At 37.7% G+C, this 19,134-nt stretch overlaps 1 protein-coding gene across 8 annotated transcripts in view; it reads left to right on the top strand.

The window, feature by feature from the left end:
• The window catches only part of USP54 (ubiquitin specific peptidase 54), a 141,625-nt gene that overhangs the window by 9,951 nt on the left and 112,540 nt on the right, over positions 1-19,134 (top strand). For 3 of the 8 annotated variants that reach the window (XM_045196162.2, XM_024561231.3, XM_024561235.3), the window contains exon 1: positions 12,902-13,018. The exons of 4 other annotated variants lie outside the window; for them this stretch is intronic. The gene's annotated coding sequence lies outside the window, so the exon portion shown is untranslated. Of the gene's footprint in view, positions 1-12,901; positions 13,019-13,068; positions 13,088-19,134 lie in introns of those variants that run through there. One more of the 8 variants, XM_045196161.2, reaches the window with a different exon arrangement.

Raw genomic sequence — 19,134 nt, 5'->3', positions numbered from 1 at the left:
AGTCCTAAAATTACATTCGGCCCTTTGACGGCAACCTCGAGGCTGACGTGGCCCCTGGTGAAAATGAGTTTGACACCCCTGCCCTACAGATTTACCTATTCTGGACACTTCATATTAATTGAATTATAAAATATCGATATTTGGTCTTTTATGACTGTGTTCTTTCACTCCTTATAATATTTTCAGGGTTAATCCATGTTTTAGATATGGCTGAAAAATGTTTATATTCCATTTTATGAATATAACATTTTATTTATCCATTCATCAGTTGATAGACATTTGGGTTGTTTCCCCTTTTTGTTATATAGGTAAGGCAAATGAGGTGCTCAGCTCACAAAATGAGGATACTAAGGGTTGTGCAAGTACAAAATTTAAATAGGCACTTACTCTCAGGGTTGTGCAAGTGAAGAGTCACTTGATTGACCCTGAGAGTGAGTGCTACCTTAAATTTTGCACCTGGGAGCTTCAGGTGTCCCACCATAGTCCTGGCTGAGCATTGGCTCTGATAATACTCTCCTTCATCTTCCCTGAATACCAGCCACTTTTGAAAACCGAGTTAAAAAGTATGCTTTGCTCTTTGTTGCTTTCCTGTTCAACAGCTTTGAGTGTTCTATTAACCATCAAAGACTGACTTGTGTTTCTAGCTTTGTTTCTAGTTAGGTTTCTACTATCTTATCCTTTTATCCAGTCTAAACTACTTTCTATTCCCTAAACATGTCAAAATCTTTCCTGTTTTCCTGACTTTGCCCATGACATTTTTCACCTGGAACTGATACATTGAACAAAATCTATTGGTGGTGGCATTGATCAAGATGAACCAACTCTTTGACCCTATGGCACCAATCTTGTTTGTACTCCAGTTCTCAAAAATGACAACTAGCCTCCTTCCTCTTTAGGTCACAGATATTTTCTAGGGAACTAGTTAGGAACTTTTGGTTTCTTACTCAGAGTGCTGAAAGTTGTAAGTGTCCCTAATCAGGACAAATTCCACAGTTATTGGTTCAAATTGTTCTTTTTTTCCTATAGTTTCCTCAAAGTGCTTTGCTCAGTTGTTGCTGAGCAGCCCCCAAAGGGAGTCTGTCCTAACATTATGCAACTGATCTGTTTGTACCAACCTCGGAGATAAAGCCATGTAAATTAGAAGCCATTAAAAATAAAAACAAGTCCTAGTAATGCATGACCATTGTTCAAAAGTGAAATAGTATTTTAAAGCTTATAAAGAAAAACATTGTTCTTTTGCCCTACTCTTCTTTGTATACCTCTGATTCTTGTTTTTCAGACCATTTTTAAATGTTGGTGTTTAGCAGGAGGCAGGGCGATATTTACCTTCACATATGTTTCTAAACGTTATGCTTTAACTGTTATTTCCCATACTTCCTTCCGCTACTCAGACACACAAACTTTTTTCTCCCAATGTATGTATAATACAATTTTTGGTTAAATCAGTTGTGGTAAGCAGAATAATGTGTCCCACTCACCTCCCTGCCTGCTACCCATCCCTTGACCCCATATATCCATCCACCTGTAGTCCTTGGAACCTGTATATTCTCTTACATGGCAGAATTAATGTTGCATATGGAATTAAGGTTGCTCATCAGATGATTTTAAAACAGGGAGATTATCCCAGATTATCCAGATGGGTTCAATGTAATTAAAAAGCTTGTTAAAAGTGGGAGAGGGAGGCAGAAGATAAGTTCTATGAGAAGGACTCAGTCTCTGTTGCTGGTTTTGAATATGTTGGAAAAAGCACTATGATCAGAGGCACGGTAGTGCCCTTTAGAATCTGAAAAAGGCAAGGAAACAGTTTCCCCTAGGACCTCCAGAAGGGAACACCTTACTGAAAGTAAGGGTCCTCATGACGTTGATTAAATTTAGCTTTAAATCCTAGCTCTAGAAGTCATCCCTCTCTATATATACCCAAGTATTTTCTTCAGAGACCTAGCCTTTCCCCCTGATGATCAGCAACCCCTGAGGCAGCAGAAGGCAGTGGTCCAGACCCGACTAGTGATCACAAGGTCTGGACCTCTGGCAGGCTAAAGATAACATCTTGACCTAAGCTGTGTTTTAGCTCCTGAGCCCCAAAGTGGAACAACCCCCAGGCTAATTTCTCATGAGACCAGTCATCGGAAGTCTGAAAAGGCCTCTGCACTGTCCTCAAGACCTGAAGAAATGTTTTATTACCTTTACCTCACTCCGAACAATCAGCTCCCAGCTCGACCCTGAACCCCCTAACCCACAGTATCTTGTGATTTTGCCATGTATAATCAGTAGCCTATTGGACCTCAGGGAAGTTCAGGCTTTTGAGCATTAGCTTCCCAATTCTCCTGGGTGGCACCATTCATGATAAAATAGCCAAAATTTCTCCAGTGCAATTCGCAATGTTTAGTGTTTGGCTCTGCTGGGGCTACATGGATGAACTCTTTCTGTTCATTAACATTACCAGCACCATGATTTTAGTCCATGAGAGCATATTGGACTTCTAGCCTATGGAAGTGTAAGGTAAAAAATTTGTGTTGTTTCAAGCCACTAAATTTGTGGTAGTTTGTTACTGCAGCAATAGAAAACTAGTACCTCTGTATTTCACTGTACATGATTTTGTAAATATTACTCATAACTAAGTCATGTAGAAATTAATACATTTAATTTCTTACACAAATTTTGTTTTTCCTAGTATTAGTAACTGCTTTTTTTGTTTGTTTGTTTAGTGCTTTGGAAGTAATTCTTAAAGTTACTTGTAACTATACTGGGTGAAGGCTTAGACCTAAGTGTCAAGACTTAGGTTTGAATGTCAGCTAAGTCTCTGTGTGATCATAGGCAAGTTACTTATATTCACATTTTTTAAGTTATTGATTTGAGAGAGAGGGAGGGGGAGAGAGAGAAATGTTGATTTGTTGTTCTACTTAGTTGTGCATTCATTTGTTGCTGTTGCTTCTTTTTTTAAAAAAATTTTTATTCAGTGATCTCTGAACTTTTTATTGGCCTCCCGCCCCTCAAGGGATACCCCACTTCTACTGACTTTAACAACTCAGAACTTTGGTGTCATTGACCTCAGACACCACTTTGCTATCCACAATCCTGCAGGTGGTGGCTCTTGTCCAGGGCATCATCAAGAAGGCACTGGTAGGTGGCGATACAGACTCCACCTTGACCTTGATATTCAGCAGAGCCTCGTACTTCTTGGCCTGGCGCTGACCCTCTGCCTAGGCCTGGGCCAGCTCTTTCTCCAGGTGCAGTAGGATTCTGTTGAGCTGTTCTACCTGCATGGCATGTATGTACCCTGACCTGAGATTTAACCCACAACCTTGACGTATTGGGACTATGTTCTGACCAACTGAGCTACCTGGCCAAGGCCTCAGGGCTTATACATACACACACATATACATACACACACACACACACACATATCATCTGTCCAGAAAAAGGCCAACCATTGTTAATATAATGAGAACTGCTTATGTGACATTGATGTAACCTGGCAGCCAAGGAGAGTGGACTGGAATGTGCATAAGTGAACAATGATGACTTCACTGTACTAGTCAGTGGGGGTGGTAGACGCCGTTGAGTGAGCATGTGTACTGTGTGGCCATCACATTAAAAATGACTGAGTGAGTAGAGCAACAGATCTGCATCAAATTTTGCATTAAGCTTGAACATTTCTCTGCGGAAACTATTTGGATGATTCAGAAGGCCGCAGCTGTGGGCAATTGGTGATTGGCAGCTTCATTAAAACAACATACCTGCTCATGTATCATGTCTCATGCAGTTTTTTTTGTGAAACATTATGTCACTCAGGTGACTCAGCCCCCTTACAGGCCAGATTTGGCACCCTGCAACTTCTGGCTTTTCCCAAAACTAAAATCACATTTGAAAGGGAAGAGATTTCAGACCATGGATGAGATTTAGGAAAATATGACAGGGCAGCCGATGGTGATTGGGAGAACTGTGTGAGGTCCCAAGGTACCTGCTTTGAAGGGGACGGAGCTGTCATTGTCTTGTGTACAATGCTTCTCATGGCTTATATCTTCTTCAACAAATGTCTCTCTTTTTCATATTACTTGGATGGATACCTTCTGGACAGATCTCATCATATATATTTTTTAAAGAAATAAATAAGATGTTATTTCTTTATTTCTTTAATCCTCACCTGACGATATGTGTACTGACTTGAGAGAGAGAGAAACATCAAAGTGAGAGAGTAACATTGATTGGTTGCCTTCTGTATTCCAGGGCCCAGATATATATTTTTTTAATTTTATTTATTTATTTTTAGAGAAAGGTGGGGGGAGGGAGAAAGAAAGGGAGAGAAACATTAATGTGCAGGAGAAACATAGATGGGTTGCCTCTCACAAGTCCCTGACCAAACCTGCTACCCAGGATGTGCCCTGAATGGGAATTAAATCAGAGACCTTTCGGTTTGCAGGACATTACCCAAGCCACTGAGCAATACCCGTTAGGGTTCCATATTTTTTTAATTAAAATTTGTATTGAGATAATTATAGATTCATATGCAGTTATAAGAAGTAATATAAAGAGATCCCTTGTATATTTTGCCCAGTTTCCCAAAACAGTAACATTTTGCAAAACTACAGTATAATATTACAATCAGGATATTGACATTGAGACATACCACTGGTCTGATTCAGATTTCCCCAGTTTTACTAATGTTCAGGGTGTGTGTGTTCTCTATGACTTTTTTACATGTATAGGTTCATGTATCCATTACTGCACTCAAGATACTGAACATTTCTAAAACCACAAGGATCTCTGTCCAGTACTGCTCCGTAGACACCCCCCTCCCTGGCAACCACTAATCTGTCCTCCCTCTCTAAAATTTTATCTCTTCAAAAATGTATGCAAATGGAATCATACAGTATGTAACTTTTTGGTGTTGCTTTTTTTCATTTTGTATCATTTCTTGGAGATTTATTCAAATTTTTGCATGTATCAGTAGTTTGTTTTATTTCTGAGTACTATTCTATGATAAGGATATACCACCATTTGTTTAAACACTCATCTGTTGAAGGACATCTTGGCTGATTTCAGTTTTTGGCTGTTACAAATATAGCTACTATGAACATTCATGTACAAGTTTTATGTGAATATTCATTTTCATTTCTCTAGGATACATGTCTAGGAGTTGTATGTTTAGTTTTTTAAGAAACTGTCAAGCCATTTTCCAGAATGACAGTACCTTTTACATTCCCATCAGCAATATATCAGTGATCCAGTTTCTTCGTATCCCTCACCCTCATTTGGCATCACTGCTTTTTGTGTTAGCTGTTCTGATAAACGTATCGCGATAGTGCATTGAGGTTTTGATTTCCCTACTGGCTAATGACATTGGACATCTTTATGTGCTTATTTGCTATTTGTAAATCCAGTTTGGTAAAAGGTCTCTTCATATCTTGTGTGCATTTTCAAACTGAATTGTTTGATTTTTTACTGTCGAGTTTTGAGAGATCTTTATATATTCTAGGTACTAATCCTTTTGTTGAATATATGGTTTGGATATTTTTTATATTTATTTTTTTCCAGTCTGTAGCTTGTCTTTTCATCCTTTCAACTGGGCTTTTATAGAATAAGAGTTTTTAATATTGATATAAAATTTATTAGTTTTCTTTTATGAATAATGCTTTGGGTATCAAGTATTAGGAACTCTTTGCTTAACTCTGGATCACAAAGATTTTCTAAAAGTTTTATATCTTGTGTATAAAGTCTGTGATCATTTCAATTTTATTTTTGTTTGAGGCGTGAAGTTTAAATTGACTTCAGAAAAGAAAAACAACTTGAAGGAAAATAAATTGAGTTCAATTCTTTTTTACTTTTTAAAGTATATTTTATTGACTATGCTATTACAATTGTCTCAATTTTTTCCCCCTTTATCCCTTCTCTGTCCTGTACCCCTCCACCCTTCAGTATTCCCGCCACCCCCTTAGTTCATGTCCATGGGTTGTACATGTAAGTTCTTTGGCTTCTCCATTTCCTGTACTGTTCTTAACCTCCCCCTGTCTATTTTATGCCTACCATTTATACTTTTTATTCCCTGTACCATTTCCCCCCATTCTCCCCCTCTCCCTCCCCACTGATAATCCTCCATGTGATCTCCATTTCTGTGATTCTGTTCCTGTTCTAGTTGTTTGCTTAGTTTTTGTTTGTTAGGTTCAGTTGTTGATAGTTGTGAGTTGATTGTATCATTTTACTGTTCATATTTTTCATCACCTTCTTTTTCTTAGATAAGTTCCTTTAACATTTCATTTAATAAGGGCTGGGTGATGATGAACTCCTTTAACTTGACCTTATCTGGGAAGCACTTTATCTGCCCTTCCATTCTAAATGATAGCTTTGCTGGATACAGTAATCTTGGATGCAGGTCCTTGCCTTTCATGACTTGGAATACTTCTTTCCAGCCTCTTCTTGCCTGCAAGGTTTCTTTTGAGAAATCAGCTGACAGTCTTATGGGAACTCCTTTGTAGGTAACTGTGTCCTTTTCTCTTGATGCTTTTAAGATTTTCTCCTTCTCTTTAACCTTGGGTAACTTAAATGATGATGTGTCTTGGTGTGTTCCTCCTTGGGTTCGATGTCTTTGGGACTCTTTGAGCTTCCTGGACTTCCTGGAAGTCTATTTCCTTTGCCAGATTGGTGAAGTTTTCCTTCATTATTTGTTCAAATAAATTTTCAATTTCTTGCTCTTCCTCTTCTCCTTTCGGCACTCCCATGATCCAGATGTTGGAATGTTTAAAGTTGTCCCAGAGGTTGCTAAGCCTCTCCTCATTTTTTTGAATTCTTGTTTGTTCATTCTGTTCCAGTTGGATGCTTATTTCTTCATTTTGTTCCAAATCGTTGATTTGAGTCCCGGTTTCCTTCCCATCACTGTTGATTCCTTGTATATTTTGCTTTATTTCACTCTGTGTAGCCTTCATTTCTTCCTTCATTTTTCGACCAAGCTCAGTCAGTTCCGTGAGCATCCTGATTACCAGTGTTTTGAACTCTGCATCTCATAGGTTGGCTATCTTCTCATCACTTAGTTCTTTTTCTGGAGCTTTCATCTGTTCTTTCATTTGGGCCATATTTCTTTGTTTCAGTGCATCTGTTCCATGGTAAGGGGCGGAGCCTTAGGTATTTGCCACAGCAGTCAACCTTCTTTGCTGTGTTGTGGCACTGTCTGTGAGAGAGGGTTCAGAGAGGGCACAATGCCACTTGCTCTGCTATTGTCCCACTTTCTGTCACTTCCCTCATTTCACACAAGCGGATTGTGCCCTTTCAGTTGCTGATTTCCAGGTGGGTGTGTTTTTGTATGTTTTAGGACCCTGTGGGTCTCTTCAATGAACTCTACTGTGAGTCAGGGAGTTTATCCTGCCGCCACAACCCCCACAGATTTTTTTTAGCCTGGGGTTTTGAGTCTTTAGTTTCCCTTGCTGAAACCCTGAGTTTCCAGTCTGTCTCGCTCCCCTGTTGTTCCTCTGGGCTTGTCTGCACGAATGTGGGATCAGCCTTGTGGTTTTCCAGCTGCTGCCTTGCTGTGCATCCTCTCCTCCCGGCTCCCTGTCTCTGCCCCTCCTACCATCTGGATGAATGTTTTTTTTAACTCCTTGGTTGTTGGACTTCCATGCAAATGTTTTTCTGGCAGTTCTGGTTGTTCTTTGTTTTTAAATTGGTTGTTATCCGTCTTTTGGTTGTGTGAGGAAGCGAAGCTTTTCTGCCTACGCTTACATTGTGGGTGGAAATCCTGCTTACCAGTGTTTCGAACTCTGCATCAGATAGGTTATCTATCTCCTCATTGCTTAGCTCTTTTTCTGGAGTTTTGATCTGCTCTTTCCTTTTTTTTTTTAATTTTTATTGTATTCAATTACAGTTGTATGCCTTTTCTCCCCATTCCTCCACCCCACCCCAGCTGAACCCACCTCCCTCCCCCACCTCCACCCTCCCCCTTGATTTTGTCCATGTGTCCTGTATAGTAGTTCCTGTATGATGTTTTTTCATTTGGTCCATATTTCTTTGTCTTGGCGCACCTGTTACGTTGTAAGGGGTGGAGCCTTAGCTAGTCGCCAGGGCATGACAACCCTCTTTGTGCATTGTGGCACTGTACGTGGGGAAGGGGTGAGAGAGGGAGCAATGCCACTCCCTTGCTCCACTCTAAGGAACTCTCCTGTGAGACTGGGAGTTTCTTCTGCCTTCGCAACCCCCACAGTATTTTATAGCTACCATTCTGAATCTTTAGTTTCCTGGTCAGCCAGCCCCTCCTTGCCCACGTGGTCCACCACCTTGCTGCAGGTCCTCTCTGCCCACCTGGCTGCCCGTCTCCACCTACCTGGTTGCCTGTCTCCACCCCTCCTACTGGTCTGGATGAATGTTTCTTTAACTGCTTGGTTGTCAGAGTTCCATGCAGTTTGATATTCTGGCAGTTCTGGTTGTTTATTGTTTTTAAACTGGTTGGTACATTCTTTTGGTTGTGCAAGGAAGCAGAGTGTTTCTACCTATGCCTCCATCTTAGTCTGAACTCAAGTTCAATTCTTTATCTATGTCCAAATGCTCCAACACTCTGTATTAAAAAACTTTTCCTTTCTCCATTAAATTGCTTTTGCATCTTTGTCAAAAATTATTTAAGAATATTTATGTGGGTTAAATTTTGGATTCTCTATTTTTTGTTCTATTAATTGGTATGTCTGTCTGCCAATATCACACTGTTTTGATAAATGTAACTATGTAGTAACCTTTAATATTGGGTAAAGTAATTCTCCCATTTATTCTTTTTTGTCAAGATTGGATTAACAGTTCTAGAGTTTGCACCATTCTATGTAAGTTTTAGAATAAGCTTGTCTATGTCTACAAAAAGACTTGCTGGGCTTGAATTACATTAAACCTACAGATGAATTTGGGGAAAATTGACATTTTTATCATGCTGAATCTTCCAATCCTCTTTGTTTATTTAGATCTTTGATTTTTTTCAGCATTTCCGTAATATTCAGTATACAGACCCCAAACATTTTGATAATTGTATACTTAAGTATTAAATTTTCTTTGGAGTGATTGTAAATGGTAATGTGTTTTACATTTTGGTTTCTGTTTATTATTAAGTATATAGAAATGCAATTGATTTTTATGTGTTGATTTTATATCCTGCAACTTGTTGTTACTACTTCTAGGAGTTTGTTTTGTAGATTCTTTGAGATTTTCTATGCAGACAATCATATCTTTGCAAGTAGAGATAGTTTTATTTCTCCCTTTCCAATCTGTGTGCTTTTTATTTCTCTTTCTTGCCTATTACAGTGCCTAGAACTTTTACTACTGTGGTTGAATAAGAGTAGTAAGAGCAGAAATCCTTGCTTTGTTCCCTATCCTTAGATGATGGGCCATTTAGTATTTCTTTATTTAAAATTTTTATTTATTGATTGATTTTAGAGAGAGAGGAAGGGGTTGAGTCTTGTATGTGCTCTGACCAAGACTGAACCTGTAACCTTGGTGTATTGGGACAACACTCTAATCAATTGAGCTACCTGGCCAAGGACTGTGTTTAGTATTTCACCGTTAAGTATAATGTTAGCTGGAGGTTTTTGTGTAGATGCTTTTTATCACATTGTAAAACCACATATTTAAAAAAAATTTAGCTGAAGTGGTAATTCATCTGCAGTGATTTTTCAGATTTCCCTAATCTAGTATTCACTGCCCATGTTTCCTGCTTATTCTACTATTCTTGGGCTCTTATTCAATTGTATTGTGGTTGATTTGTGCTCATTCATCCCTCTCTCTGCTCAGACACATACACCCTCTAGGCTATAAGGGCAGAGGCTGTTTTATACATTTTTATTTCATTAACTTAGTACAGTTTGCCTGGCAGCTTTGAATTGTTTGATTAAATGAGAGTCAGTGAATGAATAATTGAACACAAGAATGAGAAATTATCTTCCACAGGGCTTAAGATAGTTTTAGTGATAAGAGTATGCACTTTGGAGCCAGACAGAATTCAAATGTCAGCCCTTCAATTTTATACTGCTATGGAAAGTTGGGCGAATTATTAAATATTTCTGAACCTCAGTTCCCTTACCTGTGAAATTAGGATTATAATATACTACCTGAGCAAATTAAGTGAAATAATAGATGTTAATTCTTAGCACGATAGCTGTTATATAGTAGGCACTCAGATTTTAGTTTTATTTTTCCTTCATTCAACTTCAACTGTTAAGTATTAAATTACGGTGATTTAAAATCACTTTATGAACTGTATATAGTTATTTCAAATACTGTTCATGTTTATCTTAAAAATAGTCAAACTAATTTTGATTATGTTGGTTTAAGGGGAAATACGGGGACATGAGAAAATTGTATGCAGAAAGTTTGAATGTTTTGTTGAGCAATTCCATGTGCCAATCACTGTGTTCAATGCTTTGCATGAAATAGCCCATTTAATCCATACAACAACCCAGTGAAGCACATTTCTTCCTGTAAAGGATTATTTATTAATTAATTATAGTTTTCTTATCTCCACCCTTATGAATAAGCCTCAGGAATGGGGCTAATACAATTTAATGCAGATTTCTAACTTTAAAAGGAGATAATGATCAATAACTTTTATTTCCAAGCCACCATCCTTAATATTAGGAGGTGTTATAAGTCTTTTCCCCTGGCAGAATTTAGTAATGATATTTACTTTCTACTTCTCTAGAAGTACATTTGCTGCCCCCAATATATTGGGTTCTTTATTTGTATGAAACTGATCAGAGTAAAGAATTTGCCTATTGCCTATGGCACATGAGTATTTTTCAAGAATTATCATCAATAATGTTTGAATCGCTTTTTCAAAGAGGAGAAAAGCAGTAGACTGAATTTGAATTTAGAGTTTTTCTTACTTAATATCTTATATTCATCAGGCGAAGACCTGTTTTGATTAGTTCTCTATATTTTTTAAATTATGGTAAAATACACAAAATAAAATTTGCCACCTTAACCAGTTTTAAATGTACAGTTCAGTAGGATCAAATACCCTCACGTTGTTGTACAACAATCTCCAGAACTCTTTACATCTCACAAAACTGAAATTCTGCACCCATTAAACAACACCCCTTTCCTGCCTCCCCTAGTCGCTGGCAACTCCATTCTACTGTCGATCTCTGAATTTGACTGTTGTAGGTACCTGATACAAATGACATCACAGTGCATTTGTCCTTTGGTGTATGACTTATTTCACTTAGCATCATGTCTACCAGGTTCACCTGTGTTGTAGCATCTATCACAATTTTCTTCTTAAGGCTGAGTAAATATTTCATGGTGTATATGTATATGTATATATATGTGTATATATGTATATATATAGAGTTAGATTTATATCTCACATTTTGCTTATCCATTCACTTGGGTTGCTTTCATCTTTTGGCTATTGTGAAAATGCTGCTATGAACAGGGAGCACAGTGATCTCTTTGAGGCCCTGCTTTCAATTCCTTTGGATATATACCCAGAAGTGGAATTGCTGGATAATATTTTAAATTTTTTGAGGAATTGCCATACCATTTTCCATAGTGGCTATACCATTTTATGATCCCACCAGCAGTGCACAAGTGTTCCAATTTCTCCACATCCTCATCAACAATTGTTATTTTCTGTTTTTTTGATAGTAGCCATCCTCCTGGATATGAAACAGTATCTCATTGTGGTTTTCATTTGCTTTTCCCTAATGACTTGTGATGTTGAACATCTTTTTCATGTGCTTATTCGCTATTTGTATATCTTCTCTGGAGAAAAGTCCATTCAAGTTCTTTTTGAACTTCTAAATTGGTTGATGTTAAGTTGTAGTTTTTAATATATTTTTGATATTAACTCCTTATCAAATAAATGATTGACAAATACTTTTCCCCATTCTGTTGCCTTTTCACTGTTGATTGTCTTTGCTTCACAGAAATTCCACTTTTTTGTTTTAAAAATATTATTATTATTTAAGACATTAAAAAAGAATGATAGAGTAAACTTTCTTGTAGTCACTGTCCAGGACACTAAACAATACTAAATTAGTTGAGAAACCCTAGGTTTCCCCTTCGTGACTGCAAGTCCTTTGCCATCTCTCGAAGGTAACCATTAATGAATATAAGTGTTTCTCTTGACTAGTTTATACTCATCAGCCACCCTGTTAGCATATTAGAAATTTAGTGCAGTGTATGGAAGAAGTAAAAACACTGCAGAAGTGTCCTGTGGAAGGCTAAGGTGGAAGGGTTCTTTCTCGGATTTCATTTTATTTAGTTTAGGTTGAAGTCCGGTTCAGCACTCTGTCAGAGATAGTTGTACATAACAGGTGCACAAAAATATTTGTTGTGTGACTGTTTGCTACGCAGATACTTTTGATTGAAGATATTTAGTACCAGTATTACATCATTTGAAATGAAGTCGATATATCTTTTGGGATAGGATTATTAAGTGCTTTACCAATAAATAGGTAACTGTGGTAGAGTAAATGGCTTCTTAGAAGTAGTGAAACAGAGGCAAACTTGAGTGCGCAGCGTTTAGCTCTAATTACATAGGGCGCATTTAGCTGGCTGGGTTGAGACTTGTAGACAGGACAAACAGAATAAGAGAGATGTAGAAGCCTTCTGTTCCTGGTTCAGGAAAATGAGTTGTAAATTCTGAAAAATTACGAGGGCAAGTCTGGTAAGGTCTGACTCTGGGCAAGGAGCTGTTGAAACAAACAGTGCCATGTTCACAGGATAGTGGTAAAGGATTTGAGCTCCATTATAGCTGAAAATGAAATCCTTTTCTAGAGAGGTTATAATAGAAGCAGCAGCAGCTGCTGCTGCAGCCACTGCCACCTGAACTTGGTGACTGTGTGAAGTGGCTAGAGCAGGAAATGATTATGTGGCACTAGGCGTGTACCGGGAAGGACTTGTTCTGGCTCTGGACAACTGGTTGCACAGGTTGTGTGTGTCACTTTAAACATATAAAACCCTGCTTGCTGGAGGAGAAGCACCTTCCTGAGGATCAGGTGTGCATCTGAAGGGATGAGCTCATTCTTCTAACCAGACCTGCTGTAGTCGCTGAGTGAGTGTTTTCCTAATTGCAAGTCCTGCAGCTAGAGAAGCAGGAAATTGTTGAAGCTTGGGGTACTTCGTGAGTAGCCAAAAAAAAAAAAAAAAAAGCTGTTTTGGGACTGGAAATGTGTGGCTGCGAATACCAGGTTGAAGGTGACACTCATGCACATTCAGTGTTTCAATCGAGAACTGCAGTGAAGGGTTGAGGAAAGCTTGGTGCTTCTGACTTTATTCTAGTGATTCTTTGGGTGGTGACTTAATAATTTCTTTCCTACAGCGTCTTGTTTGGTTTTGCTACTTTGGAAAGTAAGAATCCTGGGGGCTCTTTTTCAGTTTCCAAGGATCTTTATGGCTTTCTTTTTTTTTTTTTTTGAGCCTTTGGTTGATGGGATTTATCCCACTTTTGAAGTTGTGGGCCACTTTCAGAGCCCTATGCATGATTCTATTTTGTTTCGTTTTAATTTGCCTAAACTATTCACTTTAAGTAAGCCTCTTTAAAGTAAAATTAGTTTTAAAAAGAAAACCAATTACTTATTATTCTTATTTAACTTTTATTTTGAGGTAAATCTAGGTTCACACAGTTAGAGAGACCTCTAACTCTGCAACATCTTGCAAAACTGTAGAGCGATTATTACAACCAGGATATTGACATTGATACAATAAAGGTACAGAATATTTTCACCACAGAATCTATCTTATTGCTCTTTTATAGCCACACCCATTTCTTTTGTACCTCACCCCCTCCTGAACCCCTGTCAACCACTAATAGAAAAATCAATTTTTAAGCAAGAAATTTTATGTTCCATCTTCAGTAGTTTTGTATTAGAGATCCATATGGCTTTTGAAAAGAGCCCTAGACTGCAATAGGAGATTTTGGTTCATTGTAGTTCTCTGACCTTGGGCAATAATTCTAATCTCTGTTTCAGTTTTCTTATATATAAAATGAGATAATGGTATGTTAATTTTTTTATCTTCACCTGAGGACATGCTTATTGATTTTAGAGAGAGGGGAAGGGAGGAGGAGGAGAGAGAGGGGGAGAAACATCAAGGTGAAAAAGAAACATCTATTAGTTTCCCTGTCCTGATCAGGGAGGGAACCTGCAACCTAGGTATGTACCCTGGCTGGGAATCAAACCCGTTATGTTTCAGTTTACAGGATGACGCTCCAACTGAGCCACACTGGCCCAGGCTGCTATATTAATTTTTGTCTAACCTATTTATAGGACTTTTAAAAGAAAGTACAAAGTTCCTTCAAAAAATAACTACTGTGGTCCTGGCTGGGTGGCTCAGTTGGTTGGAGCCGTTGTCCCATTCACCAAAAGGTTACGAGTTCGATCCCTGGTCAGGGCACATGCCTAGGTTGAGGATTTGATCCCTAGAGGGGGTGCAACCAACTGATATTACTCTCTCACATCAGGGTGAGATTCCTCTCGCTCTCACTCGCTTGCTCCCTCTCTTCCCCTCCTTCCTCTCTCTCTAAAATGAATAAAAAATCCTTGGGTGAAGGTTTAAAAAAAAAGTACTATGTAGATTATTATTAACAGCAAGAAGAATAATTTTCAAACTAGAAAATACATAGCAAATTGTAAACTAGAAATTATAGCCCAGTATGGTAAGGCTGAATATTTAAAAATGAATTTAAGTCTTAAGGCTCATTTGAATTTCGGAGTGCTGAATTAACTAATGATCTCAGAGCCACAGTTATTAATCTTTGAGAAATCATAAAAACCAGAGAGAGACACATGTTCTGATATACCAAATGAGGAGAGTAGTTGGAAAACTATAAACCTGTAAAAATGGATATTAACTACTGAGAAAATTCAATTACCAATATCAAACAGGCGATAATGGAGTATTAAACAAAAAGAGCTAGCATGGGTTGATTTATCATAACAAATTCCTTCTCTTTCTGTTCTTGAATCCTGTACTTCTATTTCTATTTCGAATTATGAGATTAGTAGATCGGGGGTTGTTAGTTATAGGCATAATCCTGCAGTTTCGTATTCTTTCATGATACCTTTGTGGCTGGTATGTAATGAAGTATGGTTTGGTTGATTAAATGAATGTGTAAAAGATTGAATAACTGTACCCACTTATACTCTTGATTTTACCAGGAAAGTTTCTGGTGGATTATCTTTGGACTTTGGATAGAGTAGAAATTAAAAAAATGTCAATCAGGTATGTAATTTGCAAAGCTGCCAGAGTCGTTAATAGGACAGATGATGAGTAAAGCCTTAAAATTATATCAATAGGATGAAATCGTGGGCTCAAATGAAATTTAACAAGGATAAGCCTATGTTTAAATTCAAAACCTAAAATACTAAAAATCAGTATGAGGAAGAGTTGGGCATAACTCATATGAAAATAGTTGGGCAGCATCATATGAAAAATATCTGGGAATTCTGGTTAATCACAAATGTAGCAGGAACTGCCTGTGCAATGTGGCTGCTAAAAATATGTTCAGCTATATTACCAGGAGTTTATCCAGGTCACAAAACTATCAGTTCCACTATATTTTTGTACTAGATTGGAAACACATTTTGCATATTGGCTATTTCAATTGACAGTGACAAACTTGAGAGCATTCCAAGGGAGGCAGACAGAACCATAAAAGGTCTGAAAACCATTTGTATAGGAATCTATTGGGATTTCTGGAAGGAAGTGTTGAGAAATTTTAAAACTGCAAAAAAATAATATAACAATTACTCCTAGTCCTACCAGAATGAACCATTTTAACAACTGTTTTTTTACCCCTCTCTCTCAGAAATAAGGCACTAAGATAAAGCCAAAGCTTCTTCATTCTCTTTCCCTATTAGGAAATCTTATTTTTATAAAGGATTTTGCATAATTTAAAAAATTCAAGTAATATTATAAAGATTTTGTTTATTTATTTTAGGAGAGAGGGAAAGGGAGGGAGAAAGAGAAGGAGAGAAACATCAATTAGTTGCCTCTCATACGACCCTGACAGGGATGAACCCGCAACCCAGGCATGTGCCCTGACCAGGAATCAATGGCGACCCTTTGCTTTGCAGGATGCTGCTGAACTAGCTGAACCACATGGTCAGAGCCAAATAGTGTTATATACTTAGAAGGAAAAATAGCAGTTATCTCACCCTCTGAGGCAACGATATTCACCTGCCTGAAATATTTCTAATAGTGTAATTTATCACTTGGTATAAAATATTAAACATATATAAATGCCATAGAATATGGTTTTGGCTCTTTAATGCATATGGTCTTCTCCCTTATAGCCTCTATATAATTCTGTAATTGGGGGGGTTAAATCATTATTTATTGTTTATATTTTATAAATATTGAATCTCAGCTATATAATTTATACAATGACTATAATTCTTTTCTTCCTTAAGTAAAGTTATATCAGTTTCAGTTGTACAGTTCTATAACGCATCATCTGTATATTGCGTTGTGTGTTCACCACCCCAAGTCAGGTCTCCTCCCATCACCATTTATACATCCTTTACCCTCTTCTACCTCCCCTACCACCTTTTCCCTCTGGTAATCACATACCATTGTCTGTGTCTGTGAAGTTTTTTTCTTAATCCCTTCACCTTTTTCACCCAGCCCCCCAAATCTCCTCCCCTCTGACAGTTGTCAGTCTGTTCTCTGTATCTATGAGCCTGTTTCTATTTAGTAGTTAATTAATTTTGTTCATTATATTCCACATGTGAGTGAAATAATATGATACAGTCTTTCTCTGACTGGCTTATTTCACATAGCATAATATTCTCTAGGTCCATGCATACTGTTGGAAAAAGTCAGATTTCCTTCTTTTTTACAGCTGAGTAGTATTTCATTGTATAAATGTATCACAGCTTTTGTGTCCACTCATCTACTGATAAACACTTGGGCTGCTTCCAAATCTTGGCTATTGTAAATAATGCTACAGTGAATATAGAGGTGCATATATTCTTTTGAATTAGTGTTTCAGGTTTCCTGGGTAAATTTCCAGAAATGGAATTTCTGGGTCATAGGCAGTTCCATTTTTAATGTTTTTAGGTGACTCCATGTTGTTTTCACAGTGGCTGAATGAATCTGCATTCCCACCAACAGTGCACAAGGGTTCCCTTTCTCCACATCCTTACCAACACTTGTTTGTTGATTTATTGATAATAGCCATTCTGACAGGTGTGAGGTGATGATTTCTCCTTGTGGATATCGGAGAAATTCATATTTCTCTGATGATTAGTGACATTGAGCATCTTTTCATGTATCTATTGGGCATCTCATCTATATATCCTCTTTGGAGAAGTGTCTGTTCAGGTCCTTTGCCCATTTTTTAAATTGGACTGTTTGTTTCTTTGGTGTTGAGTTTTACAAATTCTTTATAAATTTTGGATATTAACCCCTTATCAATTGTATCATTGGTGAATATATCTTCCATTCAGGGGTTTTCTTTTCTTTTTGTTGATGGTTTCCTTTGCTGTGCAAAAAATTTTTCGTTTGATGTAGTTCCATTTGTTTATTTTTTTTCTTTGTTTCCCTTACTTGAGGAGATATATCAGAAAATATATTGCTATCTGAAATGTCCAAGGTTTTACTGCCTATGATTTCGATTTTTATGGCTTCGCGTCTAACATTTAAGTCTTTAATCCATCTTGAGTTTAAAAAATTTTTTTAAATATATTTTATTGATTATGCTATTACAGTTGTCCCATTTCCCCCCCTTTACTCCACTCCGTCCTGCACACCCCCTCCCTCCCACATTCCCCCCCTATAGTTCATGTCCATGGGTCATGCATATAAGTTCTTTGGCTTCTACATTTCCTATACTATTCTTACCCTCCCCCTGTCTATTTTCTACCTACCATTTATGCTACTTATTCTTTGTACCTTTGTCCCCTCTCTCCCCCTCCCATTCCCCTGTTGATAACCCTCCATGTGATCTCCACTTCTGTGGTTCTGTTCTTGTTCTAGTTGTTTGCTTAGTTGGCTTTTGTTTTTCTTTTAGGTGTAGTTGTTAATAACTGTGAGTTTGCTGTCATTTTTACTGTTCATATTTTTTATCTTCTTTTTCTTAGATAAATCCCTTTACCATTTCATATAATAAGGGCTTGGTGATGATGAACTTCTTTAACTTGACCTTATCTGAGAAGCACTTTATCTGCCCTTCCATTCTAAATGATAGCCTTGCTGGATAGAGTAATTTGGATGTAGGTGCTTGTCTTGCATGACTTTGAATACTCCTTTGTATCCCCTTCTTGCCTGCAAGGTTTCTTTTGAGAAATCAGGGGACTTCTGGCCAAGATGGATGCATAGGTAGATACACTTCACCTCCTTGCACAACCAGAAGAAGGACAACAACAAATTTAAAAACAAAAAAATAACCAGAATTACCATTTAAAGTGATTATTAATAGGTACATATGTATTGTAAAATTATTTCTTTTAAGAATTTATTTACTTTTTAGAGAGAGGGAAGGGGAGGGAGAAAGAGAGGGAGAGAAATATCGATGTACGGAGAAACATCAATTGGTTGCCTCTTGCACACCCCTAACTGGGGACCTGGCCTGCAACCCAGGTGTGTGCCAAGACTGGGAATTGAACTGGCGACCTTTCGGTTTGCAGGCTGGCACTCAATCCACTGAGCAACATCATTCAGGGCTAATTTTTTTCTTATACAATTTAAATTTTTTTCTTAGGCATGATAATTACCTTTTTTAAATTTGGTCAGTTTTTAAAGTTCTGATCACTAAATCATATTGACTCACCCAGAATCATAAAACTCTTTAATTCATTCAAATCCCATGATAATTTATCAATCTTTCTTTCCCCCTTAGAAACCTACCTTGTATATCCTTCAACATTCTGCTCTGATATGGCTTGGTTGTTATGTAGGCTTGCTCTACAGTTGCCACCCTGGGATTTCCTTTTACTGTCATCCCCAGAATTGATTTTTTTTTTCATGTCGTAGAATTTTTTTTTATTTAAAGATTTAATTTATTTATTTTTAGAGAGAGGGGAAAGGAGGGAGAAAGAGAGGGAGAGAAACATCAATGTGTGGCTGCCTTTCACACACCGCCTACTGGGGCCCTGGCCCACAACCCAGGCATGTGCCCTAACTGGGAATCAAACCAGCAACCCTTTGGTTTGCAGGCAGGCACTCAGT

The sequence above is a fragment of the Desmodus rotundus genome, chromosome 4 (genome assembly GCF_022682495.2).
Source record: "Desmodus rotundus isolate HL8 chromosome 4, HLdesRot8A.1, whole genome shotgun sequence".
Taxonomy (NCBI): Eukaryota; Metazoa; Chordata; class Mammalia; order Chiroptera; family Phyllostomidae; genus Desmodus; species Desmodus rotundus.
This window is presented reverse-complemented; position numbering and strand designations above follow the sequence as displayed.